The sequence below is a fragment of the Vombatus ursinus genome, unplaced genomic scaffold (genome assembly GCF_900497805.2).
Source record: "Vombatus ursinus unplaced genomic scaffold, bare-nosed wombat genome assembly UNPS02014861.1, whole genome shotgun sequence".
NCBI classification, from domain to species: domain Eukaryota; kingdom Metazoa; phylum Chordata; class Mammalia; order Diprotodontia; family Vombatidae; genus Vombatus; species Vombatus ursinus.
The window spans coordinates 7,599,540-7,611,559 of record NW_020954639.1 but is presented as its reverse complement, the minus strand read 5'-3'; positions in this window follow the sequence as shown (position 1 = coordinate 7,611,559).

The window sequence follows — 12,020 nt, the reverse complement described above, 5'->3', positions numbered from 1 at the left end:
CTCTTAAACTCAGTTTCTCTCCAGGAAACTAGAAATATTCATCTAAGGGTTGCTGCTTAATCATCTGCGCTTAGAGAAAGAAACACAAATCAAAAGAGGCTTCCAGAGCTTTGAGATCCAGTCTTATACCCACCCACACAAGTATATGCTCTCACTGACATACGCAAACAGTGATTACATCTTCTTTCCCACCCTCAGCCCACCTTGGAAAATTAAGGGAAAATTATGACATTCCCAAGAGATGGGGGTATAATAAAGCATAATAAAGTTCTCTATCTTTTTAAAAACCTTCTTAAAGGATAACTTCTTGTTTGGTGGCCAATCATCTTTTACATGCCCCACCTCCAGGCACAGGAACCAAGGAACCAACCAGGAGTCTCATCTTTTCCTTTCAGCAAGAGGTCAAAGCATGACCACAGACCCACTGGAAGGGATCAAGGTACATAATAATAATAGCTAGCCTTCATGTAGCACTTTAAGGTTTACATTGTCTCACAACAACCCTAAGAGATAGGTGCTATTATTATCCCCATTTTACAGATGAGGAAACTGAGGCAAACAGAGCTTAAGTGACTTGCCTAGGGACACACAGCTAATAAGTGTCTAAGGCTGGAATTGAACTCAGATCTTCTTGAGCCCAGGCCCAGTGCCCTAACCGTTGTACCACCTAGCTGCCTATACTCAGTACCATGAGAATTGTGCCCCAGCTAGTAACTGGAAGTGGCTAAGGCATATTCATAGCCCTATCAGAAATGCCCCAGAGAGAGAAGATCAAGGTATGCTTCTATTACAGGTACCACTGTGGGCTGGCACATGAAAGGCATAACTTTAGAATTATATAAGTCTGAAAGGAGCGGACTGGAATGGAGTAAGCATTTATTAAGGGCCTATTGTGTAAGAGGAACTGTGCTGAGTGCTTTACAAATATGATCTTATTTGATCTTCATAACAATCCTGTAAAGTAGGTGCTATTAGTATCCCCATTTTTACAACTGAGTAAACTAAGTCTGAGAGAGGTTAAGTGACATGCTTAGGGCCACACAGTTAGGAAGTGTATGAAGCTGGATTTGAACTCAGATCTTTCTGACTCTAAGCCCAATGCTTTGTTGTTGTTCTGGTGGTGGTGGTGGTGGTAGTGTTAGTACTGGTAATGGTTAGAAGTTGAGGTGTATGGACTGTTCAGAGAGGACTAGCACCTCTGGTGTAAGGCCTTGCCTAGCCCTTTTCAGGGTTGCTCGTCCATCATTGGTGTCTGCCTTTCACCCAACTCTCACCTGTGGCTCTAAGAAGCTATAGCATGCCCAGCAGCCACACCCCAGTAAAACCAATTTAGCAGATGGGCTAAACCAAGTCGAGAGTAATCACTGGGGCTCAAACCCTTCAGTGAGTTTGGAGAATGTCAACTTCAAGCATGTGAAGACTTTCCCAGGAGAAATGGGTGAATGAAAACGATTGAAATAAAGGCAGCTGAAGCAGGTGTTATGGAGTGCTTAAAGTCAGGCATCAAAGACACCTAGGTTGGCCACTGTATCCTGGGCCATCACTAGTCATCCTGACTTTTGACAACAGACTTTGATGACTTTGGAAGAGAGAGTGAGGCTGAAGACTGTATAACTCTGCCTCACTTGAATCCAATTCAAGCGTAAATCAAGATATCATCCCATGATGTCATTGGTCCTCTTCGAAATGAAGGATCAACATCAGTGGTGGTAGTTGTTGTGGTGCTGGTGGTGGTGGTGGTATAGTGGTGGTAGTATTAGCTGTAGTAGTAGTAGTAGTAAATATTAAGGCAAAATAGATGGGCATTTAGGTCTTAGCAAGATTTCCTTTGGTTATTTTATGAAGGTATCAGCCCTTCAAGTGATGTCATAATTCAGGCTGTGAGAAGGTGTGTTTTGAACATACTGGAGACACCATCAACAGCTACTGATCAGTAGCTGACCTCCTGAGATAGCACACCACCCATGCAGTAATAGATGTCAGAGCTAAGCACAAAATAGGCAGGTTTATGTTAGTGGGGCCTTCAATCTAGAACACGCTAGGAAATGAGTCCATTTAGTGCTGGTTCTGGTCATCCACAGAAGAGCAGGTACCACCAGAGCCAGTAAGGAGAATTCAATGTATTTCTGGTTGTCTCTGAAGTTTCAGTCTCCCTGTTCACTGTGTGATTTATTTATCCTACCTGAGGTCTTACTTGATTCCCCTGGTTGTTAGGGACCTCCTCTCCATTACCTTGTATCTATTTTGCATATATAGTTCTGTGTGTGTGTTGTGTGTGTGTGTGTGTGTGTGTGTGTGTGTGTGTTGTTTCCCAATAAAGAGTGTAAGCTCCTTAAGTGAGAGAACTGTCTTATATACCCAATACCTAGCACAGTATCTTAATAAATGCTTGTTGATTGATTATTTCTGGTTCAGATGCATTGGGTCTTTCTGACGGTAAATCAGAATTCTTAAGTCCGCTGCTGGTCTCTTTGCAAAGACAGGTAAGACTTACACGTCCAGGAGCAGCTCAAGTACTTGGCAGTGGCTACCTTCATCCCACATAAGAGAGCACCCTATACCACTGCATTTCCATAGCAAGGCAGTTTCCCCTTCTCATCTGGAAGCTGTGGCATGACAGCAACATACATGTCAACATAAGATAATCTTCGTCTTTTGTGCTCTTAATAAAGAACCCAGCCTACTCCTGTCCATTGAAGAGGACCAACAAAGGCTTGTGTGCCTGATCCTGGAGCCAAAAACAACCTTAGGCAGAAGTTCTTTAACCTTTGTAAGGTGATCCTGTTCAATAACATGCCTAGCTCTTTAGATCTTGGCTTCTCTTATCTGTCTTAGAATTCTCAGATTTGTAGCCTATTTTTAGCTACTCATTGTTGAGAGCTCCCTGCCCGGATCTGAACTTTGGAAAAGCACTGCATACTTTAGCTCTCTTCTCCTTCCCTTTCTTCCCCTGCTCTGGTCTCCATGGATACAGCTTCTCTACACAGCACCTTCAGGGACTCCTAGCCTTGTGGTTCACCTTCCCAAAAGGATAGCTCTGCTGCCTTTAACCTCTTGTATTCCTGGGTGTAGACATGGAATGTCATAGTGCCTTTGAGAAAGAAAATCTCAGGGCACCTTGTATTTAGATATGTTCTGCTATGGAATGAGTGACTAGGTCCTCTTTCTCCTCCTTTCTCTTAGTCTAGTCCTTCTGTTTCTGATCAAGAAGTAGTGGCCTCCTCTATGCCTGGACCAGTCATTTTCCAGGATGGTTGAATAAGGAACTAAGGGACTATTGAAATGGGTGTTCTATTGTCCTCATCTTATACTATCTCAACAAGATGATGATTCATCTAAATGACAAGTTTACTGAATAGAGAAAGGCCAGACCTAAGGAGACCAACAGGTGAAGGGCTAGGAAAGAGCAACCTAGAGAACTTGGGTTTTTCTTCTTCAGAGGTCACCAGATCTAGAACCAGTGCAGTTGGGGGAGCCCTCCAAGGGTCTCTGCCTTTAGAAATGAGAAAATGTCACACCAAGAATGGACTATATGTCCTCCACATGGCCTGGAAATCTCTTAAAAGGAACTGAGAACAGACAGGTGCTAAAAGAAATAGGGAAACAATGAGGACCAGAAACAATGCATGGTTTACTGCTTAGCTCCCACCGACAGGTGGATGGGAAATATCAAGCCAAAGAGTGAAATCCATATTTCATAATCCCCAAACATAATGGGGAGAAGAAGGATTATCTGGACAAGTTCAGGGTCAGGGAGTGGACTCTTGGACACAGACTCATGGACATGTAGAATCTTTAACACGTCCATAGGGACAGAATTGCCACACTATCAACTAAGGCAAAAGGACTCTGTAAATCCCACAGTGACATCATCAGATAAGTCTACCTTAGTTGCAATAAAACACATCTCTTATTCAGTTCCTCCATGATCCAGGAATACTTCTTCAACTCCAGAATTGACTCTTCTTCCTTACACTTGGCTCATTCATCTCTAGTTGGACACCATGTTCCTGGATTCTGTTTTACCAAAGCTCTGATGAACTTGAGATTTTAAGCTATTTTATTATCCACCTCACTCATATTTAGCACTCTCCTCCCATAAAGATTCATAAATACAGGACAATATACTATAGATTTTATCTTCTGGTTTGATATACCCCATCCAATTATCAACAATAACAATCTCAATTTGCTGCTCCAGAAGGACTCCGATCTTTTCTGCTGGCTGCTGCAACTGCTGCAGATCTAATTCACTTCTTATGCTCCTCTGCAGGACTTGGACACCTAGATCCCACAGTAGAGTGTTCAGGTTCATCTATCCATTATCTCCCTGCTCCAGATTTAATGCACAGCTGGCACTGTCATGGACATCCAGGGGACCCAAAGCAGTAAGATTCCCAGACTCCCGGTAACTGTGTGGTGGGCCCTACAATTGAGATTCTGGGAATTTGTCCTTTTTTCAAAAGATTTTGGAAGGCCAGTAAAAGGAAGCCCCAGATTACTCAACACTGAAATATAGGAGTCAAAAGTAAAAGTACTCTTAAACTTCATCAACAGAAGTACGATGTTCAGAGTGAGGGAGGTGACCACCTTGCTGGACTTTGTCCTGTTGAAATCATTTCCTTTATTGCCCACAGTTCCAGAGATCACATTCTAGGAAGATCTTTAATAAGATGGACTACATCCAAAAGAGGGTAGGCAGAATTTTTAGACAACTCAAATCTAAGCCATATAAGTATTAGATAAAAGAAATGGACCAAAGAAGACTTGGTCAGAGAAAAGATGAAACGTGGCAATGATTATTTAAAAAAGTGTCATGTGGAAAAGGGATTAGCAGATCTATAGATATGGAAAGAGTTCATGATCAAACGAGAGATAGAAAGCATCACAGAAGATAACAGACAATTTTGATTATATAAAATATAAAATTTTGATACTATAAAGAAAGTTTTTGCACAAGCAAAATCAATGCAGCTTCAATTAGAAGGCAAACATAATGGGGGGGTGGCGGAAAATCTTTGCAGCAAGTTTCTACAATAAGGATATCATTTCCAAATATATAGGGAACTAATTCAAATTGTTAGTACTAGGAGATATTTCCCAATTGATAATTAGTCAAAGGTTATGAACAGACAGTTTTCTAAGAAATCAAAGTTATTTATAGCTATATGAAAAAAATTCTCCAAAATCTTCTGATAATTAGAAAAATGCAAATTAAACATGATTCACTTCATACCTATCAGATTGGCAAAGTTAATAAAAGAGAAAATGAAAAATGTGGGAGGGGATGAATGAAAACAGGGAAATTGACGCATTATTACTGATGGAGCAGTGAATTGGTCCAATCATTCTGGAAAGCAATTTGAGACTATGCATAAAAAGCATGCACTAAACTGTGCATACACTTTGATACAACAATACCACTTCTAGGCTACATGTCAGATAATTAAAAGAAAGAATAAAAGACTCACATGGATGAAAAAAAGTTATAGTTGCTCTTTTCTGTTGTGGCAAAGAAATGGAAACTAAGGAAGGGTGCCTAATGATTGTGGAATGACTACAAATTATGGCACATTAATGCAATGGGATACTATCATGCTAAAAGAAATGATAAATGGAGCCATTTCAGAGAAACTTGGGAAGACTAGTATGAACTGATGCAGAGTAAAGGAAGCAGAGCTGAGAGCACTTTATATAATAACAACATGACAAACATGAATAATTTTGAAAAACTTCAAATCAGCTCAATGACCAATTTTAGTTCTAGAAGATCCATGATGAAATGTGCTACCTAACTCCTAACAGAGAGGCGATGGACTCAGGGTACAGATTGAGAGAGAGAGAGATTTTCTGGACATGACCAATGTAGGAATTTATTTTGTTTGTATATTTGTTGCTAAGGCTTTGTTTTGCTTTAGGGGGCAGAGGGTAGAGGGATGTAGGAGAGAAAGAAAATACATTTTTATTCATTGAGAAACTTAACATGATGCTGTAGTTGCCTTGGCTACAAAAAAATAACCTGGTGGGAAATCAATGAAGTAGACTTTGTTGTTGCTGTTATTCAGTCGTGTCCAATTCTTCAAGAACCCAGTTGAGGTTTTCTTGACAAAGATACTGGAGTAGTTTGCCATATCCTTCTCCGGTTCATTTTTCAGATGAGGAAACTGAGGCAAACAGGGTTAAGTGACTTGCCCAGGTTCACATAGATAGTAAGTGTCTGAGGTCAAATTTGAACTCAAAAAGAAGAATCTTCCTGACTTGAGGCCAAGCACTCCATAACCACTGCACCACCTAGTTGCCCTTGAACTAGACTTAGTTGTTCCCTATCATGATCACACAGGCACAGCAGTGATCAGACACATAGTATTTGATTATAGAAGTAGCCTTGGTACCTATGAAGATCCACAGGAAGTTTTCAGTTTAAAAAAAAAGCCAAGCAATTACTGTCGAACAGTACAATGGCCCCATTGTCTCAATTGCAGGAAGAGTACCTAGTTGGGGGGGGGGGGTGGTGCGTTTTTGCTTTGAATGAGAAAGAATGAAATGCATTATCTAGGTTCTTTAAAGAGAGCCTGCAGAGTTTTCTTTGTTTATCTAGATTCCCAACTAGTATTCTGTTTTTTTAAGCCAAAAAAAGGAGATAGAGCTGAGGCTCTACATACATTATTGAGGAATCAAAGCCATTACAATTCAGAATTGGTACTCCTTACCCATGCCAGATCTATGTAACAGGGGAATATAATATTGTGAAGATTTGCTTTAAAAAAAATTGAGATGAGAGGGAAAAGAGAATGAATGAACCTGGAATTTTATTGTTATAGGGAACCCTCAGGTAGGAAGCTTCCTGTATGAATACAGATCAGCACCTTTAGAGTCTTAAAGTTGTCTGTAATATCAAGAGGTAGGTATTTGCCCAAGATAACACAGCCAGGATATTTCAAAAGCAAAACTTGAACCCAGGTCTCTGAGGCTGATTCTGTCCTGTCTTATGACATCCTGTCTTGCTATGGACTCATAGAATCATGAAATCACAGAATCTCAACATTGGGAATCCAACCTATACTTACCCTGTTAGTACCAAAAAAAAAAAAAGTCAACCTCTTGGGGACTATAAGTATCACTACTTGGCTCACTGTGCTTCACACTTTAAACAGCTCCTGATGCTATGCTAGCTGCAATCTGAACAATACAATTTTTAAAATCAAAATGTGAGAAAAAGAGGCTCACTGTCTATGGTACTCTGTGTCATCTTTAAAAGAAGATAACTTCTAATATTCATCTATTATTGGAATTGGGCATCTTTCCTGTGCATCTTCTAACAAATGTCTACTTCTACTGACCATAATTCTCAATCCAGAGCTAACTAATTTAATTAGGTCAGGTATAATTATTCCTAATGATCAGTTACTAGTATGTAGATCTCACAACATATTTTGGATTTAAATGATCATTGCACCCAGAATAATACTGAAATAATTGTTTCCACAAAGAAATAAGGGTTTGGATCTGGATGACACACATGCAATGCTCTGTATGGTTTTGTGATTAGAATGTCCTCATGTCCATGGTAACATTTTTGGTGTAACAAAGCATATCATTCTTAAAATGCTCAAATATAATAGATTATAGATTAGACTATAGGGCATTACCTCTTCAAATCTGTATTGGCTACATCTTTTTACTCATTGACTCTGCCCTTGTAAGCAGTCAGAACTGTGCAGAAGTGGAATGGATGCTCTTGGAGATAATGGATTCCTCGATATTGGCAACCATTGCGTTTAGAGGCTAGATGACCACTTGTGGTGGATGTTGTAATGACCTGCCCTAGATGATAATTGGACTCGTGCGAGCTGATAGAATAGCTAAAAAGAGAACATAGAAAGAAGTTGGAGTGTCAATACTGATTGAATACTAGTCTTGAAACCCCTTAAGTCTCAGAAAAATCACTAATGCACGTGAATCAAAGAGTTAATGGAAAGATCCAGGGCAGGTCTAAGTAGATGGCAGCATGTTAATAGTAATAATAATAATAGCAAATATTTATGTAGTACCTATTGTGTGCCAGATACTATGTTAAGTATGTTACAAATATATCTCACTTTAACCTCACAACAACCCTGGAGAAGTAGGTACTATATTATCCCAATTTTACAGATAAGGTAACTGGAGCAAACAGATGTTAAGTGACTTGCCGTGGATCATATAACTAGTAAGTGTCTGAAGCTGGATCTGAACTCAGGTCTTCCTGATTCCACACCCAGTGCTCTGTCCACTGCACTACCTAGCTGCTTCTACATTGCCTATAAGGATGATTTATGTACCAGAAGTGACATCATCAAGAATATGTGACCAGAAAAGAAAGTGGGCTAGCACTGCATAGAAAGGGAAGGTGAAGAGATGCACAGCTCATGCTGTACTATTTTCCAAGAAACAAAACAACTAGGGATGGGCTTTTAGAACACCAGAGCAGTCCTTCAAGAAAGGTGTGGATGAGAATGGAATAGAACTAGGTGAGGTTAAGTCCTGATTTGCACTGTTAGAGGGATACCCCACACAAATGAGGAAAAACAATTCACCTGATCTGAATGATTAGCTCAAGCTAAGAAATAAAGGGATTTAGGCTGATCAGATCACTAATAAACACAAATGGATTTGAATAAGCACTTTCAGCCCAGGGAGTAAAAATTCATTGAAGCTGATAATTGGAATGCCATACTTCCTGCCCAGATGCAGTTTCAAATGACTGAAATCTCTAAATTCTTAAAACAATTGGGATTAGTAACGCAAAAGTCCCCTAAAGCTTAGCTGGGACAGTGGGAAGCAATTTAAAAAACATAAAAAACCTGTCCCACTCCTTTGTTCTGAGGTCTCCCAAGCTGTATGCTCTCTGGTCCTTGCTAGAGTAGGCTTGTCCAGGAAGCACCTCAACCTACAGGAAGTGAGGCAGTGACTCAGGTATTGGGTCCACTTCCATATGAGTCAGTCAGCACAGAGACTGTTGCAGTAGAATTTTGGAACATACTCAGGGGCTGGAGGCATTGACTTTGCAATGAAACCTGACCCCAAGGTCCTGACTACTGATAGTCATCATGAAATCATCTGAACGAAGAAACTTAGGTCTATTGGACAAAAAAACTAAAGAATCCAGCTCTCATGATTATTTTCTTCTGTATTTTTCCCAAGTAACTTAATGATTATTTCATAAAACATGTAGCAGGTTCATAGAACAACTGAAAAGGTTCTCAGAGAAAATTTAGTCCAGTCTTCTTATTTTAGAGAATCAAAGGCTCAGGTGTAAGTCACGTGTCACCAAGGTCACACAGTTAAATATTTAACTCTCACAAGTTCTTCTAAATGTTTTTATTCCCTTCACAATGAGGGGGAAAAAATCCCACTAAATACTACTCACAGACTCTAATCTTAACCTGAGCTAGTCTTTCTCTCAAATATGTACCCTTGATCACAAGTACTGGGGTGGGGCTAGGGAGTAGAGGATAAGACACATGAATGAATGAAAGGCTTTGTTCACATTCATAACCCACACCAATTCAAAGCCTCCATAACATTGACCTTAGATCAGTGACACCATTTTCACATGGGGGGGGCAGAGTGGGGAAGGAAAGATAGCATTAACCAATCAACAGATATTTGCTAAATGTTTTACAGTCATATGCCTCTCAGGGAAAAGATCAAGGGCTAAGGGGATGGGGTGGAATGGGGAGTGGGAGGGAGGGTCTGACTCAGGATCTGAATAAGCATAAAACAAAAGGACAGTCCTCATTGGTGCCAGGTTTTCCTCAGTGTGTCAAAACCCAAGGCTTGAGCCACAAACAGCAAGTCAGTTCTAAGAATGGAGAATGAGGAAGGGAGGTCAGTATTGGATTAAGGGGAAAGACTCGGACTATTTTGAGGAGCTGACCATTTTCTCTAAATTAACCTAGTTCCCCAAAGCTTTTAGTCTTTTTATGGCTACTGAAAGCTTTCCTTTCCCTTTGCTGATATGTCCATGAAGCCTTTCCTGAATGAGTTAAACCAGTAAGATTATAGACTCAGGCACTACTATGCTGGATACAAAGAAATATAACTCATAGTCCCTGCCTTTAAAGAGATTACAACTTAATTGGGGAAATGAAACATGTGTAGCAGAGTATTTAGAAATCAGTTTCTATTGAAAGAAGTAAGGTCTTCAGTGCCAATCTGCTGGAAATAGCTAAGCTGTCACTGTCCTAGGAAAAGATAGTCTTATTTTTTCTCGTCTTGAAGGAAGAAGAAAGAGAAGGGGAAGGGAATAAGCATTTATTAAGCACCTACTATGTGCCAAGTGCTGCACTTATTAGCCACTTATTAGCTTTACAATTATTATTTCATTCACAACAACCCAGGGAGGTAGGTGCTATTACTAATCCCCATTTCTATACTTGAGGAAAGAGAAACAGAGGTCAAATGACTTGCCTGGGGTCACATAGCTAGTAAGTGTGGGAGTCTGAATTTGAACTCAGGTCTTTCTCTGTCTACCACACCACCTTAACTGCAAGGGAGAGGTAGAACATCATGTAGATGAGAAGTGAGAAAAGGTACAACAGTTTGAACTAGAGGGCTTAGCACAGCAGAAGGAGCAGAGGAGGTTCAGGTTTCATTTTGGCAAGTTGAGTAAGGTGGAAAGAGGCAGAATGATTTGAATGATGGAGGGGAAAGAGACCTGAAGAAACAGGAGTGAGGTATAGAGGTGGCAACTGGGGATTCTGGGAAGCATATGCCACCTCACTTGCAGAAATAAGATGGAATATCCCTTGAGCTAACTAAGGAAACAGGTCTAGTTGGGCTGAACTTATCCCTTCTGAGAATGCATGCAGATGAGGAAATGTTTTCTCATTCCCTCTCTTAGTCCAAGGGGGTACAGGTTGTTTCTAGAGTTTTCCTATTTTTAAAAAATTCAGATATCCTTCCTCTTTTAATTAGCACCATGACTGGCTTAGATAGAGAGTTGGTTGATCATAACTACTGGTTTGTGTGCTTTATTTATCATTGGTGAGTTTTAAAAAAAGAAAAATGAACAGACATTTTTCAGACAAAGAAATCAAAACTACCTATAGCTATATGGAAAAACGCTCTAAATCACTATTGATCAGAGAAATGCAAATTAAAGCAACTCTGAAGTACCACCTAACACCTATCAGAGTGCCTAATATGACAAAAAAGGAAAATGTTGGATGTTGTAGGGGATATGGGAAAATTGGGACAAGAATTACTGTTGGTGAAGTTGTGAACTCATCCAACCATTCTGGAAGGCAATTTGGAACTATGCCCAAGGGGCTATAAAACTGTGCATACCTTTTAATCTGCTACTCAGTCTACATCCCAAAGATATCCCAAAAAAGGGAAAAGGATCTATTTGTGAAAAAAAAATATTTATAGCAACTCTTTTTGTGGTGGCTAAGAATTGAAAATCAAAGGGATGTCCATCAATTGGGGAATGGCTAAACAAGTTGTGGTAATGATTAAAATGGAATATTATTGTGCTATAAGAAATTAGATGCAGGATGACTTGAGAAAAACCCGTTAAGACTTACATGAACTGATGCATAGTGAAGTGAACAGAACCAGGAGAACATTGTACACAATAACAGCAATATTGTTCGATGAAGAACTGTGAATGATTTAGCTATTCTCAGCAATACAGTGATCCAAGACAATCCCAAAGAACTAATGATGAACCATACTATCTGCTTCCAGAGAAAGAACTGACATTGATTGCAGACCAAAGCATGCTATTTTTCTATTTCTTTCTTTCTTTTTTTTCTTTTATCCAAGTCTTCTTGTACAAAATGACTAATATAGGAATGTTTTACATAATTGCACATGTATAACCTATATCTGATTTCTTATTGTCTTGGGGCAGGGGAGGGGAAGGAGGTAAGGATAGAATTTGGAACTTAAAACTTTAAATAAAAACATTAAAAAAAATTGGGGGGGGAAAGAGGGAGGATGGTAGCAGGCATATGACAGAGATTCAGAAGAAA